This window comes from Pleurodeles waltl, chromosome 6, assembly GCF_031143425.1.
Source record: "Pleurodeles waltl isolate 20211129_DDA chromosome 6, aPleWal1.hap1.20221129, whole genome shotgun sequence".
In the NCBI taxonomy this organism is placed as follows: domain Eukaryota; kingdom Metazoa; phylum Chordata; class Amphibia; order Caudata; family Salamandridae; genus Pleurodeles; species Pleurodeles waltl.
This window is the reverse complement of record NC_090445.1, coordinates 821482480-821501568: the sequence shown is the minus strand read 5'-3', so window position 1 is coordinate 821501568 and position 19089 is coordinate 821482480. Positions and strand designations below refer to the sequence as shown.

The 19089-nt window shown below is 43.8% G+C and overlaps 1 protein-coding gene across 7 annotated transcripts in view; it reads right to left on the bottom strand.

Annotated features, from left to right (window-relative positions):
• SH3PXD2A (SH3 and PX domains 2A) overlaps positions 1–19089 on the bottom strand; it is a 680586-nt gene that overhangs the window by 266487 nt on the left and 395010 nt on the right. The gene's annotated exons all lie outside the window — the stretch shown is intronic.

Here is a 19089-nt window from a genome sequence, read left to right as displayed (position 1 = left end):
AGCGAGGGACCCACTGTTGATACCACAGGAATCACAACTCATAATGGAAAAAGAGACACAGCTCAATATGTAGCTAGATGTTATAACACACCACATCATGTACAAAATGTTATCTATTATGGATTAAAGTAACTCTGTGTGCTCATTAAAAGCAAATACATGATCTTTACCCAGAGTACCTGCCCTACTAATCCTCATTGCTTCAAGCTGGGGCATTCCTCAGGAAGTCCAAATCTGACAATCTCCTGAGAAGTCACATGCACCCTTTAGTCTCACAGGGCAATATACTACATACGGATGACCAGTGTAGGTTTTAAGACAAAATCTCGCAATCGAAATCCTATGTTTTTCCCCCATTTTGAAACAGTATGCCACAAAACCACACACAGGTAAATATTTGTTTTACTGGTCTTTTTTAGACAGGTATAGCTATGATTTTACAAAGGCTTTTTTGACAAACACATTGTATTACGTTTCATTAAACTTGTAATGTGTTTTAACACAGATAATATGAGGAGTACTGCTCAGCACAGCATTTGATTACATAAATGTATTAAAAAAGTATAATTATCTAGAAGTACAATATATACTCTGTTTCACGTGTGGCCACGATATGTCCCAGAGGAGTCCCAGATTTTCTTGCATTTCTTAGGGCGGCCTCTTCCATCGTAAATATAGATTTCTGTGCCCTCTACAGAAACCATGTGTGCAATTGGTACCTGTCCAAAGTAGGAGATTCTGTTCTCCCTCATAATTTAACAACATTCGATCATGGTACCACAATTCCTAGATTAAAGACCATTTTTTCTGTTTGGATGGAACTCTATGACTACCTAGTAAAATTAGCTTTGAATCACTTTCATGTGGAACTTCTGTCACTTAGGCCAACCAATCCCAGACCCCCTCCCAGAAGTGGGAAGACTGGGACAATTCCACTTTTGGTAAGATTATATTTTGTGCAGAGCAACACACAAGGAGAGCACGAAAACACACGCACTTGCATGGAATGTTTAAATTAAACAAGAAAATAAGTTTCCCAAATGTGAGCAAATAAAGAAACTATGCTCCAAGGGAGAGTTAAACTCATGAGGAGGAAGGTAAGCCATCAAATAAGAAGCAAAGAAATAAGAGTGACAACAGAGCCACCCACTGGTAAGCAATAGGTGACTGTAACTCCACTAAGTTTTTGGTAAGGTCCACAAGAGGTCTTTTGCAAATGGACGGCTAAAAGCTGTCAGTAGGCAGGACCTAAAAAACTAATGCAAGATGTACTGTCTGGGAAAAGATGATGTGATGTTCCTTCCTGCATTATTGTTGGACTTAACAGGAGTGTAGTGTCACTTCCACCACCACTCTGATCTTAATGAAAGAACATCATTCATCGAGCCATACTGAAAGGGAAAGGATTGACATTGCTTGCCATTCTAGGACTACGGCCTGCATGGATGCTAAGGGGATGGCCTGTGATCTAGTGACTAACGTAGAAACTAGAGACCGGAATAACAAACCCGGATTCAACACTTGACCAAAATATCTGGCTATTGCGATTTATTTATTGTTTACCTCTGCATTTAAATAAATACCATGGGGAAAACTGTGCTCTGATTTCTGGAGTCATCTTAACAATACGCCTTCAATTGCTGCCCCATCACATGCTGTTTTCTGTAACCGGTCTATAGCATACTACATTGGTGGGTGCATGTCACCTCGTGCTTGTGATGCTGCAACTTAGGATTTCTATAGAAAATAAATACAAAAGCTGATGATTCCTTTAATGTAAAAAAAACTATACTTCTCTGAGAGTTACACAGACTTGGAAAAGAGTACTAGGCGCACCAACAAGAAGCACATCATCGATCGTGATCTATCCCTTCTATATCTGCTCCTCTCCAAGAAAGACGCCTCTTCCAGCTGATGTGTACAACAAATGGCCATTTGAATGGGGTCCCTTTGTTGAACATATTGTGCCCCATAAGAAACAAGAATGTAAACATTAATGTTTACAGCATACAGCTTTGTAAAACCTTAGTTAACAAAATCAATGTAGGCAGCCCTTGTCAATTTCACCTTGTCATTATAAATCTTTAGGTTCCTTTCAGCTGATTACTCCCATCCATCAGCTGCCAGCACTCATTGATTTAATTAGCAAACCAGAGTGTGTTGCACGGGAGTTGATGCAACATCCTTCTGCAGGCTGCTGGGAGCCAGTGCACGTCAATCTAAAGGAAAACTTGTATTTGGTCTGTTGATCATGGCACTTTGTTAGTAACATATAGAGTTTTGTAACAAATGTCATCACACCTCCAAAAACTAGGAAAGATGTCTTAAGTGCAACTCGTCAATTGACGTACCTTAAGCGTCTGCTGCCTTAAGGTTTGGTGACTCAACCACAAATGGTACACCGGGCGCTCCACGTGTGAGAGTCACCACTGGAATACGGTGCATGCCTATGATGGAGCGATCCCTTGCCCTAGGGATTCAGCTTCTCAAGTGGGTCTTCTAACCCTCAGGCTACATTCATGCCATGCCCCTCTCCCTCTGTCTTCCACAAGGCTAGGTGGTGAAGGAGCTGGCCCAGGTCTGCCGCAGGACTCTCCTCGGAAGACACCAACTTAAAATATAATATATACTGTCCTTAAAACACCACGTGGGTAGACATACATGTATTAATTTCAACAGAGCCTTTCTGAAGATGCCAAGCCAGGACCATCCAAAGAACTCTAAAAACTGTTAAAGTTTGCTTTTGTCCCTGTGTACTGATGCACTGTGTATAGTTCACTAAAGTGCCTTCCCTTTGGCTAAAAGTAACAAATGCTCACAAAGGTGCCGCTTAGTATGGAGCCAGAGAGCTGACCACAGGGGCATAGTCAAGCGCATTCGCTGGGATGGGATACAGAGGACGGCTCATCCGGGGTCTCTCACAGTTTTACTTCTGTCCAGAGTTGAAGGTTCTATCACTGAGGAGCTGTGAAGGCTGCAGGTGCAGCTGCGACCAAAAGATCACAAGAAATAGGGATCGCGGTTTGTGACAGTGTACTGCCGTTGACAGAGACTTGGCTGCTCCCCCTAAGCAAACTAAGAAAATTAAAAGGAAAAATGGCCTTGAATCTTTCCTGTCCTGTAATGACACACAGTAGATATGCCTTATCCCGTCTGAACAAAAACGTGGTATTGTGAGCATTGCCGTTTAAGAGTGTAAAGTGGTGCACAGAACTCATCCATTTACAAATGTGAAGGGGTATAGAAAGAACACCTACTTTAGTAAAGTACTGTGCTTACTTTTTTTATTATTTGTTTTAAAGTACCAGCTCCCAGAATTTTTGTCAGGGGCCCCTGTCTAGCGCAAATAGGTCTCTTCTCTTAGTCTGATGTATCCGTAGGACTCAAGGCTCCAGGAAGAGCAAGGGGGTGGTTTGGCCTGGGGAGGCAAGCTTTACCTTCCTGACTTCTTGAACCAGTCAGGTGCCGACTGTTGTGTCGGGCATGTGAGGGGGCGTTGGTTATGGTACAGGCCTTGTGCCGGTTGACCGCTGAACACCGCAGCAGTATGCCGGTGAGTTATTCCTAGGCCGGAGGCCTACAGAAGACAGACATTGGATTGAGTGTGTTAGTGTGATTCCGGCGAGCTGCAAGGGCCTCAACGCCCCTTCAGATCTCGCCTTTATTACCCTGGTCACATGACCAGGGGCGTCTCTCACCACACCCAGATAACGGAGCGGTGGAAGGCCCTGCAACCCTGCCGGGAAATACTTAATGTCCACGTAGTGCACGTTCGTTACATCACAAAACACGACACTACACCGACATCGGGGGGAGGACAACTACTGTCTCAGAGCCCTGCCTTTCTAGCAGTTGCCTGCCCTTTGGCTGTGGAGGTAACATAACCAGACCGCAACATGCACACAGTCTTCCTTTTATTTCCATTGTGGTGTGTGGAAAGAGAAAAAGGGTTGGCAATACAATGAATTGTGAAAGATTACAGCATTGGCCGCCCTTCGGCTATTTCTAGGAAGCTGTATGTAAATAAAAAAGTTGACTCTTCTGGTACCTGCTGCTCGGTACATGAATGCAACTGCAGACCGGGACAAGGCGGCAAGGAGACCGAGTCCCCAGAAATAAGTGTCTTGAACACTGGCAGCCACCGGCACAAATTAAATATTATTAAAGCTATATTCCGGATTCAACCATTTAAGAGCGTAAAGAAGTTTACTGATCTCTGCCATTGAAAGATGATTAGTAATCTAAAGCAGTAAATAGGGCTCAGACATTCACACGAGTAGCAAACGATGCACAACCGTTTGTGTGAATCTGATATACGATGCCTAGCCAGCTAAGCTCCTTCAAACAGATCCACTTCTTGTCAAAAAGGGTAAAAGAGTGCCTCCCATACAACTCGGGCTTCAGAAATTCAACCAATTATGTATCGGTACATTTGTCATTTCTATTTTAGGAGTATAGGACACCCCTCGGTTCCCGGGCTCTCCTGGGCCTCTGGACTACATCCTCGCGCGCTCCTCTGACCGTCGCTCTCCACGCGGCTGCTCACTGTGGTCTGATCACGTGACAGCTGCAGATTCCACCCGAGGCTCCCCGTGGACCAGCTGTGTCCGCTCAAGAGGCCACAAGCGGCTCCTTTATGACAGATGCAGGCCGGACAGTCCCCATTCTGTCTCCTGATAGAGGCCCTGTGTGTCCATTCCTTCTGCCCTCGCGCTCATCTGTTGGTGGTGCCCCCCGACCCTCTAAAGGGGGGGAGAGGGGGGGCCACTCCAGCAGCCATGCTGCCATGCACGCAGTCCGCTGCACGACGCCTTCCTGAAAATCAGTTGTAATCGAGCCACACTGGAGCAGAGGTCGTCGGTACAAGGGGTGGAGGACCGGAGATCTAACTAGTAGAAGGTGTTCTGATGCCGCCGCCAAACGAAAGGTACCACTCGCCAGCTGGAGTGCAGCGGTAATGCATGTAATAAGTGACCATCAGCGAGAAGGAAGGAAAGCTCCGCTGTAGAACAGGAGCAGACCAATAACTTCTAAACACACGACAGCTAGTGGCAATTACACCGGGAAAAGCAGATTCGACTGGAGCCCCCCTTTCATCAAACTGCTCGAAATATATTATCTAATGGGACGAGCAAGTGTTTAAGTGCCTGCGGTGCAGGGAGCACCCTAACCCTTCAATGGACCCACACTCTTTCAGGCCCCAACCCCAATTCAGCCAAAGGGCCATGAATATCCGTGGGCTATGGGAGACCTCAGGGGTCCCTCATATTTTGCAGGGGAGCCAAATCATTTTACGTTAGCCCAATGGGGACGAGGAAGACGGCAGGGGTTAGACAGTGTTTAATTTGTAAACAAATACATGCAGAGGCCAAAAGTTCTTCCTAGGGTGCTGCCGAATATCAAGGCTGACTGGTCTTAATTCCACCTCAGACCACCTTCTTCCGCAACTCCAAGCTTCCTGTCACCCTTTGTTTCCTATCTTTCTATTCCTCCTTCTTTCTACCGTTTCTTCATTTTTCTCTCTTGCAAGGAGTCAAAGTGTGAATTTGAAAGATAAATCAGGGTCCCCAAAAATGAGTGCCAATGCAGACCTTGTGTAAACACCAGCACAAATTAATTACTGAGGGTGAGGAGGATCTGCCTGTCTTAGTGAAAATATCACCTTCAGAGAAGCATAGAGTCTCTGCACCAAAATCACTTCTCCACTCCTAAAGAATCTTCAGACCATCCAGAACTCGGCAACCAGACTCATAATCCAGACTCATAATCCAGACTCATAATCCACCTTCCTAGACGGACACACACCACCCCCCAGCTAAAGAAAAGCCACAGGCCCCCCATACACAAGAGATGCCAATTCAAGATTCTTGCACATGCCTGCAAAGCCCTTCACAACCAAGGACCAGCATACATCAACCACCACCTGAACTTCCACTGACCCACCCAGACACCTGCGCTCCACCTCTCTCTCTCCCTCGCCTAACACCCCCCACATTTGCCGCAGAAACATTGGTGGTTGATCCTTCTCCAAACCCGCCGCAAAATCTTGGGACAGCCTCCCAATCACCCCGAGGACATCTCCCTCCCTTCAGGAATTCAGAAAGGGTCTCAAGACTTTGCTGTTCGACTGAGATCTCGAGCAGACAGGACCTAGCACCTGGGTACCCGTCTGGGTGATTAGCGTGCTATACAAATTCAGATGATTGATTGATTGATTGAGTTATATAAAGGAATGGTGGCCATATCAATCCTTGTCATGAAGGTAAGGAGCTTGGGTCTTGGGGTTTAGTTTAACAGCATTGCATTCTGGGCGCTACAGTTGTGGTTCACTATAATTCAGTCTATTGAACTAGCAAACTTCAACACAGTCATTTATAAAAGAAAAGCCCAGTACAAAAGCATTGAGTCTTTGTCGCAAGGGGTCAATATGGTAACATGAGTAAATTACACATGCAGATAATGCATGTATTACAAATATATGTATTCACTGAAGAAAACAGTTCAAACTAGGTTCTGGATCAGACTTACGAAACCACACAACACACACCACAACTCGTAATGCCCACCATTTTTTGTTCTTCTGGCTCTTTTTTTTGTTTTGTTTCTGTGATGGTCAGACTTTTGACCAGGCCTGTCCCATCCCCTGTGAGTGGCCCACCATAGCTCTGCTTTGTTTCTGTGATGGTCAGACTTTTGACCAGGCCTGTGCCCATCCCCTATGAGTGGCCCACCATAGCTCTGCAGAGGAGTAGGCCCACACAGCTTGGCCTTTAGCCCAGCCCTAGATTTAAGTTTTTAAAATATATATATTACCTATAGCTAGGAACTAATTCCCATAGACAAACTGTTTTTTGTTTTGCTAATAACTTTGGTACAGTTTGATGAATCTTCATGAACGTTTCCACTCTCATAAGCTAATTAATTCAGCTGCTCTCTTGAAAGTTTCAGGGTGATCCGTCAAGCTGGGTCCCAGAAAAAAGGGGGATCCAAAAACAAATTTTCCCCCTGCAATTTCCCATAGGGATTTTGAACATGACTACAGCACGAACCACTGAATGGAATTACACCAAATGTGGCAGAAAAGTAGATCTTGGTCCAGAAAGATCTCTTTTTGTTATTTAGTATCAATCCATTCAGAGATATTTAATGAAAACATATGTAGATATCTAGGGTAGGGAATCATCAGTGGATCCAACAGTTCCACTGGGCTATCGGTTTAGCTGCTAACACTTCAACCAGGAAATGTTGGCAGCCATTTTGGGACTGGGACTCAACAGAGTCCCAAAACAAAAGTAAAAAAAAAGAGAAGGGGCAGGGTAGTGATACCCTGCCCCCTAGGCCTGGTGGTGAGGACCTCCACAGACACTTCCAGGGCCAAAAAGCACTCCTTTAAAAAATGTTGCTGTAAAAATTGCAAAGGGTGCACGAATCCCATGAAAAACAAAAACCCAAAAAAAAAACAAGTGTGGTTTTCAATGCTTGTTTAAAAGTTGGCTCTCGGGAGGGCCAGGTCCTGAGGGAAAGAACATTCTATTTATGTGGGCAGGGGCCCACGTAGCCACCCTCCCAATGGTTGATCTCAGCCCTGGGGACTGCTGCCTCCCTGGACAGGCCAAATAAAACTGAGGTGGAGGGGGGCCATGCAGCCTCCCTCCCAACGCCGTTTATGGTCCTGGGGACCACCACCACCTGAGGGCTCGGCCAATGTAGAACAGAGGGGCTGCACAGTCCCCCCTCTTGTGCCCATTAGGGTCCCAGGGACCACCACCCCCCCAGGCCAATTTGAGTACGCAAAATGGGTGGGGGGGGGTGCGCTGCCCACCTTCTGGGTCATTTAAAGCAGTGTTCCCCAACCCCCGGGCCGCGGACCGGTGCCGGTCCGTGGATCAATCGGCACCGGGCCGCCCCACTGTGGCGGGCGGTAAATGTTTGATAATTTTTCCGTGGCCCGCTTGTCACACAATGGGACAAGCGGGCCACGGAAAAATGATCAAACATTTACCGGTCCGCGGCAATAAAAAGGTTGGACAACACTGATTTAAAGCACCAGGGAGCACCACCTTCCTGGGGCTTGGCCATATTTAGAATGGGGAGGAGGGCTGCGCATGGCCCCACCCCCCCGGGGCAGTTTTCAACCCCAGGGACCACCACCACCCTGAGGCAGGCCCTACAATAACAAGGGAGGGGGGGGGGGTCATGTGGTCCTCCCTCCTGGAGCCATTAATGGCCCTGGGAATGGCAACCCCCCATGACCGGCTCTCTAGGTCCCAAGGAGCCCAACCCCAGGACACAGCTGTTTGCTGTTGCTTGGCGGGAGGTTTGACAGCTACCACCAAGCAAGAGCAAACAGTAAGTCCTCTCCCAGTGGCCGGGGAAGGAAAATTGCTCCTGCTCACTGGGAGCAGATTGAAAACAGATTAAAGAATTGCTCCAAACGCGCATTTTTGCACCTTTCTGCATGCGGGAGCAATACCAGCTCCCCCAGAAGGAGGAGCGTTGGCAGGGACTGTGGGGCCATTGAGGTTCCCCCATGGTCCCCAACAAAGCACACATGGTGCACTGCGCAGGGTCAGGGCACCCAGCAACAAGTGGCTGGGCCCCAGGGGATGGGGTCCCCAGGGCCAAAATCGGCCAGGGGAAGGGGCCACGCAGCCCTTCTGCCAACCCCTGCAGAGCTTGACTAAAGGCATACATAGAGCAGGGTTGGGTGCTTATGGGGAAAGGGTTGTCTGCCCATGGCCAAAGTCTGTGCGTGGTATGGGGTTGGATGCCTCCGGGGAGTTGGCTGCTGGGTAGGCCCTTCGGTCAACCACTGCCACGCATGACCAAAGGCTGGGTGCCAACAAAGGGGTGTGGGTGGGGGGGGTTGGTTGGTTAAAGTAAGGTAATTAAGTATTGCTTAACATTAAAACAAAAACTAGAAATTCACTGAAAAAAAACAAAGGTTTTGGGACTTTTATAATTCGGTTCAAATTTTACATGCACAAAACCATATAAATTTAACAGCTATAGTTATACTTAACTCAAGAAACTATCCCTTGTGCCCTAAGGTAACTACAGCTCACACTCATCATGTACTGCAACTTACCGTACATATTACATCAGTAATGACATAATTCATAATATAACTGCCACATTTGGAATAAAATTAACGATGACAAAACTGGCTACGACGGGGGTGTGAGTTACCTTAGGGCACGAGTTATAGTTACTGGAGATAAGTATAACTATTGAATTTCTTTGGTTTTGTGCATGTAAAATTTGACCCCAAGTCTAATATCCCTGTAACCTATATATATATATATATATATACAGGGAGTGCAGAATTATTAGGCAAGTTGTATTTTTGAGGATTAATTGTATTATTGAACAACAACCATGTTCTCAATGAACCCAAAAAACTCATTAATATCAAAGCTGAATATTTTTGGAAGTACATTTTAGTTTGTTTTTAGTTTTAGCTATGTTAGGGGGATATCTGTGTGTGCAGGTGACTATTACTGTGCATAATTATTAGGCAACTTAACAAAAAAAAATTTATACCCATTTCAATTATTAATTATTACCAGTGAAACCAATATAACATCTCAACATTCACAAATATACATTTCTGACATTCAAAAACAAAACAAAAACAAATCAGTGACCAATATAGCCACCTTTCTTTGCAAGGACACTCAAAAGCCTGCCATCCATGGATTCTGTCAGTGTTTTGATCTGTTCACCATCAACATTGCGTGCAGCAGCAACCACAGCCTCCCAGACACTGTTCAGAGAGGTGTACTGTTTTCCCTCCTTGTAAATCTCACATTTGATGATGGACCAAAGGTTCTCAATGGGGTTCAGATCAGGTGAACAAGGAGGCCATGTCATTAGATTTCCTTCTTTTATACCCTTTCTTGCCAGCCACGCTGTGGAGTACTTGGACGCGTGTGATGGAGCATTGTCCTGCATGAAAATCATGTTTTTCTTGAAGGATGCAGACTTCTTCCTGTACCACTGCTTGAAGAAGGTGTCTTCCAGGAACTGGCAGTAGGACTGGGAGTTGAGCTTGACTCCATCCTCAACCCGAAAAGGCCCCACAAGCTCATCTTTGATGATACCAGCCCAAACCAATACTCCACCTCCACCTTGCTGGCGTCTGAGTCGGACTGGAGCTCTCTGCCCTTTACCAATCCAGCCACGGGCCCATCCACCTGGCCCATCAAGACTCACTCTCATTTCATCAGTCCATAAAACCTTATAAAAATCAGTCTTGAGATATTTCTTGGCCCAGTCTTGACGTTTCAGCTTGTGTGTCTTGTTCAGTGGTGGTCGTCTTTCAGCCTTTCTTACCTTGGCCATGTCTCTGAGTATTGCACACCTTGTGCTTTTGGGCACTCCAGTGATGTTGCAGCTCTGAAATATGGCCAAACTGGTGGCAAGTGGCATCGTGGCAGCTGCACGCTTGACTTTTCTCAGTTCATGGGCAGTTATTTTGCGCCTTGGTTTTTCCACACGCTTCTTGCGACCCTGTTGACTATTTTGAATGAAACGCTTGATTGTTCGATGATCACGCTTCAGAAGCTTTGCAATTTTAAGAGTGCTGCATCCCTCTGCAAGATATCTCACTATTTTTGACTTTTCTGAGCCTGTCAAGTCCTTCTTTTGACCCATTTTGCCAAAGGAAAGGAAGTTGCCTAATAATTATGCACACCTGATATAGGGTGTTGATGTCATTAGACCACACCCCTTCTCATTACAGAGATGCACATCACCTAATATGCTTAATTGGTAGTAGGCTTTCGAGCCTATACAGCTTGGAGTAAGACAACATGCATAAAGAGGATGATGTGGTCAAAATACTCATTTGCCTAATAATTCTGCACTCCCTGTATATATATATTCATTGAAAAAACCAAAGGTTACAGGGACGTTATAGTTAGGTTCTGAATTTACTTGTACAAAACCATAGAAATTCAGCAGTTATAGTTCTTTCAAGTAACTATAACTCATGTCCTAAGGTAACTATAACTCGCACTCTTGCCATGCACAGTTTTCTTATCAATAATGTTATTGCAAAAGTTGCAGTGATATCAAAGATGCCATAAAGATCTCATCAATGACATAATATGTGGAGTAATTAGCTGTGCATGGTGAAGGCAAAAGTTATACTTACCTTTGGGGACGAGTTATAGTTACTTGAAAGAATTCTAACTTTAACTGATGAATTTCTATGGTTTTGTACAAGTAAATTCAGAACCTAGCTATAACTTCCCTATAACTGTGTGCAGCATCTTGAAATAGCAGCCACAATAGAAAAGGCAGATTCCTTTATTTTTTTCATGTTTGAATTTGTGGGTAACTGCGGATGGATCCACAAATCCTGAGCCTAAAACTGCAAATATATATATAAGTTTGAATTCCTTAAAGTCCATTTGGCAGCTTTTTAAATGCTACTATCTCAGAAACTACTGAACAAATTTACAAATCCATCCAGGAAGTCAAAAGTTATAGGCAAATCAAAAAAATCCTCCCAAAAGGAGTGTGTCTCTGAACCATGTCTACACAGAGGGTACTGGCCCTGTCATTATGCTTATTTATAAATATATATATATATATATATATATATATATATATATATATATATATAAAATCATTGCTGAACCGGACTGCTTGTATCATTCAATCCTTGGAATAACATTTTATAATTCTTTAGTCGGTACTCGTTTGTATCAAGCTATCTAATGTACAAGCATTTTAGCTTCTTATTCAAAAGCATGAGTCAGTATTGTGAATTTGCCAAACCCATTGTTGGGTTTCAGTCACCAAATGACAACTATATGTATAACTACTTAATTCAAATAAATATATTAGTAGCTATGAAGACCAGATTCAGTAATTCAGTATCAACAATCATGCTGTAACTAAAGTTGATGCAGGATGGCAATAGTTTTAGATGTTAGAACATTAGTTGTAAGGCAGAATTTGATGTCATCTCAGTCTAAGTCAGAGGTCTTCAAACTGGGGGGCGGGCCCCCCTTGGGGGGCCTCTAGTGATCCCAGGGGGGGCGCCAAACTCTGGCCAAAATAAATATTATACAGATAACATGCCTTTGTTTTAAGCAGAAGCATGTTATTGCAGTTTTAAAAGGGTAACAGTACTTAACTGCAATGTTTAAATAGGCTTAGACCTATTTAAACATTGCCATCTTTCTAAAATAATTGTGAAAAATTCTGAGGGGGGCCCAATGATTTTTATTTTTCAACTGGGGGTGCGCAGCATTAAAAAGTTTGAAGACCACTGGTCTAAGTGGTAGAAGAGCTCCTCATCTGTGTTTGAACTAAAGGGGAAGAGGGTGCCAGTTTTGATTACATATCTTGATTTAAAGTGACTTAATTGGTGTGTCCGGTCTTCTCCTCTTTCTTTTCACGCAACCTGGTCAGTGGCATAAAAGCTCTGTTTTGTTTATCACTGTGATGTTTTAAATCATAATGATTCCCTACTGCTTATCTGAAGTCCCTGTAATTATGCCTGAGCCTATTAGTGCTATCCATCTGCAAATTAGCAAAAATTAGGATCCAGAATGTCAGGTCTGAAAGTCTGAAGGAATGTATTTGGGTACCCATTTTTGGTACCTGTGCTCTATGGTGGATGACTTGGGCACACTGGATCAGCAGGAATGCGCCAGAAGGAAAAAAAGAAGAACAGTATCCTACTGAAACAACACACTGTTCAGCTGAGTAAGGGGGGCAGCTTTTGAGGCTGACCACATGAAACTGCGGGCATTTATGAGTCAGAGTGAGGGAACCAGGACCAAGCATCTTAAGGACAGGATAACAAGAACTGTGGATGCTGAGAGAAGGACAGTACAGGGATAGGGAAGGTGCCATTAGGATAAAAGTAAATGTGAAATGTTTATCATTTCATTTTGAAATAATTTCAATATCAGAACTAAGACCATCTTTTTGAAAATTTTGATTCAACATTTTAACTATGGACTATTTCATATTTCAGTATTTTACTTTTCAAATTTGTAGCCACAAAGTAAACTGTATCTTGCCATGTTTAAAACACTCAAAAACATATCATGTGCACAACAATCCTCCTGGGGCACTCTGAAGCATATCTGAACAATACTCGGTCTAAATCACTGTAAACAATGTCAATATAACAAATCTTCCTAAAAGCTTATGACTATCATAACTTGGCGGGCTGCACAGGGAACCATAAGCAGCCCTGTAAGAATAATTATACAAGCCCCTCACCGCACTGAACAAGTAGAATAAGTAGGTCCAAATCCTCTATCGTAATTCTGAGGTCTGGTCCTTGGACAAAAATATTTTTGAAACATTTGAGGCCAACAATGAATGTTACAACACTTTTAAAATGTAATGGCTAAAATGCTTTTGGCCTTACAGTCAGTTCTAAAGGGGAACTAAGGATATCTTCCATCCTGCCCAAATACCCAGTAACACCCTTCCTCCTTGGAAGCAAGTCATAAGTGAGCCTGTGAGAGCAAGTCAGTATGTTGGTCTGACAGAAGAGGCACCTATCGTGGACATTCTTGCTCACTCGAAAAATTGAAAAGGAAAACCTATGCTAGTAGAAGTAACCCCAGTTTGAATACAGGTCCAATAACTCCCATCTTTGGGTGTATGCCCTCTAATTGCCCATTAAAATTACTGCGGGATGAAACAAAATATAAGTAGACAATTTGACATAATGTGTCAAGGGTGTTGCCATCATGTGCCAAGAAATGTCCAAAATAAACAGAAGCATTGCTCAAATAGCCTATCGGGCTAACAATTATATTTAAGGGTCCTGCTAAAATATTCTACAGTTATTCTAATAAAGTGCCCATTCTGTCTGCCTGCCAAGAGTGCAGTTCAAATATGACAGACTTGCACTCAATGTTCCAGCCTGCAAGAGGTGGTCATGGATGCCAAACAGACCAGGATTGATTCCAATGCAAGGGATCAGTTCACAGCACGGGGAGTGGTGAGTGTTGCTCAAGATATCATGTTAGTTGCTTACGATGCATGGACACAGTGCTTAATTTGTGCTTGTTGTTTCTGGTGCGGAGCACCAGCACTTATTTTTGAGGGCCGGTGCTTATTTTTATGCCTCAAGCATTTTCTGCGAGCAAAAGACACATGGGAAAAACGAAGGAAGAGAAAAAACAAAAAGCGTCACAAAGGGAGAAAGCAGAAAGTTGCCAGAGTAACCTGAAGGGGCAGAAAGCAGCTGTAAATTGATTAAAAAAGGCCTGAGATGCTTCAGGTTTACGCTGCCTCCGTATTCCGTGTTCGCACATTTAATTGCAGCAGCCGCGTGTTCAAGAGGAAAGCTTTGGGCACTGGCACCTTTTTATTTACAAATTAAACACTGCATGGACAGGTGCAGATTACTTATTAACATCAGGTTACTAATATTACAGGCTCAAGTATGAGACAGTAGAATTATCCATGTCCCCCACATTTAAATCACCATTGCATCTCTCAGTATACAAACAGCACTGCCATACGTTTCCATGTACCAATGGTATGTAAAGCTTCACTGATATACACACTTGTCTAGTTTCTAAATAACTTCACTTTGTTGTATGTAGGCCCAAGAAGAGGAAGCTCAAGTTCCATTTGTTTATTTGGTCTGATTGACCACTTTCCTACTACACATTTTCCTTCATTTTCTTCTTCTCTTCTTTTGGTTACTTCTCTTCATCTTCCCCTTCATGACTTGACAATGGGCAGGAAATCAGCCTCCGCCCTTCCCTCCAGCCCCGAACATAGCATTGCTATCATTGGCCCGTTGAGGAGGTGAGGACCCTTGAAAATTACAATAATACAATGCATGCGACATAATAAATGGCAGGGACACTCTGTGGATAAAATATATTGCAATTTTATTGATTAACGCTGATTGCCCAAGAGGCCCGGCCTTGCCAGATGACCTCTATAAGGCCCATTGGCCTAACTCTTCACCTGCTGATGCCCAGGACCATAAAATAGATGAATGGGAATCCCACTCCACCTCTGGTGGACCCACGTGCTAAGTTACCATCCTAGCAGGTGAGCATCACTAGGATGCTGTCCCTCATATATAGCCCTGTTTGCCACATGGCCAGCTTCATTGTGTTCAGTCTTATAGAAACTGCTTCTCCTAAATGTAGTTTGACACAAAAAGGAGACAGAAGTGAAAAACAAGGGGTGTTGCCAATGTGTACAATGTGCTGATCAGGGTTAAAGGAAAGGAGGAGCTGATCGTTTATTTTTCAGAAGCCTGCCAACAGCCCCTTTTGTTTAGGTTGAGCATAGCACCATGCAAGCTCTGCTTTTTCCGATTTGTTGGTATGTATCTGGGCTTTTAACCACGCCCCACCCATCACTATCACTCGTTTGTGGGCTTGCCTTTAAAAACTCCTTACTTTTCATTGGTAACTACTTTACGTTTGTCCCTCCTGATAGCGGTTTTGTTACCGCCTTGGTCATCCACCCTGTTGCATGGACAAATGCACTTTTGCCGATAACTTTGACTGCAAGCGAACTTCTTTTTCCTTTTGTGTCTCTCTTTCACGCTCACGGCGGTGTGTTGAATTGGCTTGCTTATGTCAACTGTTTTACTTTTTATTTTCAGTTTGTGTGGCAAAAAGTTCGTAATTTTCAATGCAATTAGCTGTAACTCGAGCAAACGCATCACCCACTGAATTGCAAATGCTTGTTGTTCCTGCTCTCCAGCAACACTAGAGGGAACCCAAACCAGCTTGTCAGCAGCCTCTCAAGAAAATGCCCAGTATGCCACCTGGCCATTCTGGCCTTGTAAGTGCATATTTACTTCTGTATTTGAAGACTAAACAGGTTAAGGCAGGAAGGAGAACTGCTTTCTTGAGTAATATTCATAGAGGCTTTGGACGAGAGCCACATACGTTTACTGTAAATATTATGATGCGTCAAAAACAGAACTGTGGTGCTGGACTCACAACAATGGATACAAAGGCCTTTTGCAGGGGGCTGAAACTGGGTACTTTGTTTAGATCTTCGGTGGTTTAACCGAAGTTAAGCGTGCAGTCTGCTGGGCAACTCAAGACGGGAGAGTGTGCTTAAGTCCGCTGCTAGTTGGGTTGGTGAATGATGAAAGAGGCACCATTTGGAAGGTCCTTCAAAGGTGGTTGGGGTCTCCCAGACTATGGCTAACCAGAAATGCAAGCATTGTGCATGACTCACTTGAAGCCAGTTGTCTGTTTCCGAGTATATCACTGCAAAGGTGCTTTTTCCGATTACTACCCAGCACTTCTGTTCTGTTTTATCTACAGTCAAGTATCAAAATCCAACATAGCTATATGATAGCAGACTCTAGGCTAGTCAAAAGCCTTTTGTGGATTGGTGTCAGGCCAGTGTTGCCCGTGAACTGAGCATAGAGTACACGAGGAGGCAGGCTGTCCCACACCTTCATTAGAGCAGAACTACGTTGAATGAAATAGCCGTGCTGCAGGCCACGGAGGCCAGCTCACCTGTGAACATGTGGAAATTGGCAATGCCAGTTATTGGAAATACGTGAAGAGGCAATATCTGCATATACTAGTCAAATGCAAACTAGCACTACCTGTTACTCGACATACGAAAACAGGCCATGGGTTAAGAAGCACTGCACTATATGTAACCCTGTAATATGGCCTAAAACGGGCTTCCAGCTACCAGAAGGTGAAAGGTAAAGTGTTTTGTATGGCAATATAGGACATTGTTACACTTCTGTATTAATTTTTGCATTACATGGTTATAATGGGGTAGTCAGCTTGAAGAAGGTATTCTTTCCGACACAGAACTGTTTATAGACAATAGTAAGTGAAATACTGGATATAGTGTTTCGTTGCCTGCAGTAAAAAGATCCCAACTATTTTAAAATATGAATTTTCAGAGAAAATAAACTCTTTGAATTGTGAAAAAGCGCATTCTGCCTTTAGAAGAGAAAGATTGCAGATTTCAACAATAAATATCTGTTCCTCAAATGGATCATAATATTATTACCACAGAATGTGCTTCGTATTTAGCTTTCTGCCAGATTCCGTAGTCCTCTGTTGCTGCATAATCCTAGTGGCCTGGCAATGGCAAAGCTCTGCAGAGTGTTTTGAGAACTCATATTTCACCAGGAGCCTTAAAGTATTTTTAATATTTCATACTCTCGCTCTCTCTCTCTCTCTCTCTCTCTCTCTCTCTCTCTCTCTCTCTCTCTCTCTCTCTCTCTCTCTCTCTCTCTCTCTCTCTATATATGTATATATATATATATATGTATATTTACACACACACATACACTTATTTATTATATAAATCATAAGGCACATTAGATGACTGTTGCAATGAGCTTTTCCACCACAAACCCTTCCACCCATTAAAATGAAAGCTGTGCCTGGTGCAAGCACACCAACGGGGAATGCCCGCCACCCCGCATTCTCACAGGGAGAGTCCTCTGCTCGCTCCTGGTTCCTCTCACCCGTACTGATGACACGTGCCACAACTTACATCTGCCGGGGAAACAGCTAGCGACGCTTAATTTCTTGAGAAATAAAATCCGAAAAAAATATCAAACTCGGGCTCCATAGAATATGTGACGGGCGAGATGTCTACTGCTTCATTTTTCTGGAGCTGGGGGGCGCCAGGTGTATGAAAGCATGGTCGGGGCAGGAATAAACAGCGGGCTCCGCTCTTGTGCTGTGTGGTGTGTGGGGCACAGACCCCGGTGTGTCCCTGAAGGTTCACAGACATGAATGGGATGTAGCAAGCTGCCCTACAAGCTGCAGCGCCTTCAGCAGGTTGCACGTTCAGCCACAGATTAGAAATTTGCATCCGAAGGTTGAAAAGGGAAAAATACCGAACAGAGTGACGCGTTAACGATGGGTGTAATATGTGCTAATAGGACACACACTGTGGCAGAGCAAATGATCTCTGCGTGGTAGCACATCCTATTGTGAGGTGAAAAAGACACCCACGATGTGTAATGCCACTTATTGTGGGTGGGAAGGCACGAGGCACGCAAAGCCAGGCTGGCTTTAGGGATATGTGCATGTGGAGGTTGGTGGGAGCAAAACAGCGAGCCTTACCACACCTGCCAAGTCCCTTAATAAGTCACTGGAGCATAGCGCTGAGATTTCTTATATCATACATTTGTCTATTATTGTGACGCAACACCCAGGGCTATTATACCGACGATATACAGGTCTCGCATATTCCATGGCAGCCTGCAATCCCTGCATAAAATCCCGTCTCCAATTCCTTATTACGCTTGACTTGTGGCGTCCAAAATTGCCTGTTGCCTGTGATAAAAATGATATAGCTGGTCCGATGTAATAAGTTAAAGGGAGTTGACTTCTGACGTCACAACGGGCGCGACCTGGGCCAGCAGCCAGGATGAAAGGCAAGTCATGACGCAACAGCAGCTGCATTTAAAAAGCAAAAACGAAACTTGACTTTTTATTCTTCTATTCTCTTTTCTTAGATGAACAGTATATATATATATATATATATATATATCTCGACAGGTTTATTTTTTTCCACTTAGGTAATTATAGTTAAGACAGAATCTCTGCATGTTTCAACGCATGCAGAGTCATAGCATTTTTTTCAAATCTGACGTACAAAACTGATTCGCATACCGTTTTGCAACAAATATCTAACTTCTTTTTGGTGTGGTGAATTTTACATTATAGATTCTACCTGTAATCTTCATGCGTGCAAGCATCACATCTCTCTCATATGAAAGAACAACCCAGCAAGAATGTATGCGGTTTGTGGGAAGGGTGATGGCATAACTATGTTAAAGTACTGCTGCTGTTTGGAGTTCCATGACTTTATAAAGGGACTTGACCTTCAGGCCTCGTTCCTCTATATGGTCACAGACCCCTCACTGACTTGCAAATCCTTATAATGTATGGGAGGTTGTAATGTATCTCCTATATAATGAATGCAGTAAGGTCTTTGATAATGACATCATTCAGGTACCTTAAAATGACAGAGAGCTGAGGTATTTTGTAACAGCTTAACACGCGCTGACTCGCGGCAAGAGCACTCATGTCTTTTAAATTAGGTACGATTGAGGTACCTTTTAACAATACACAT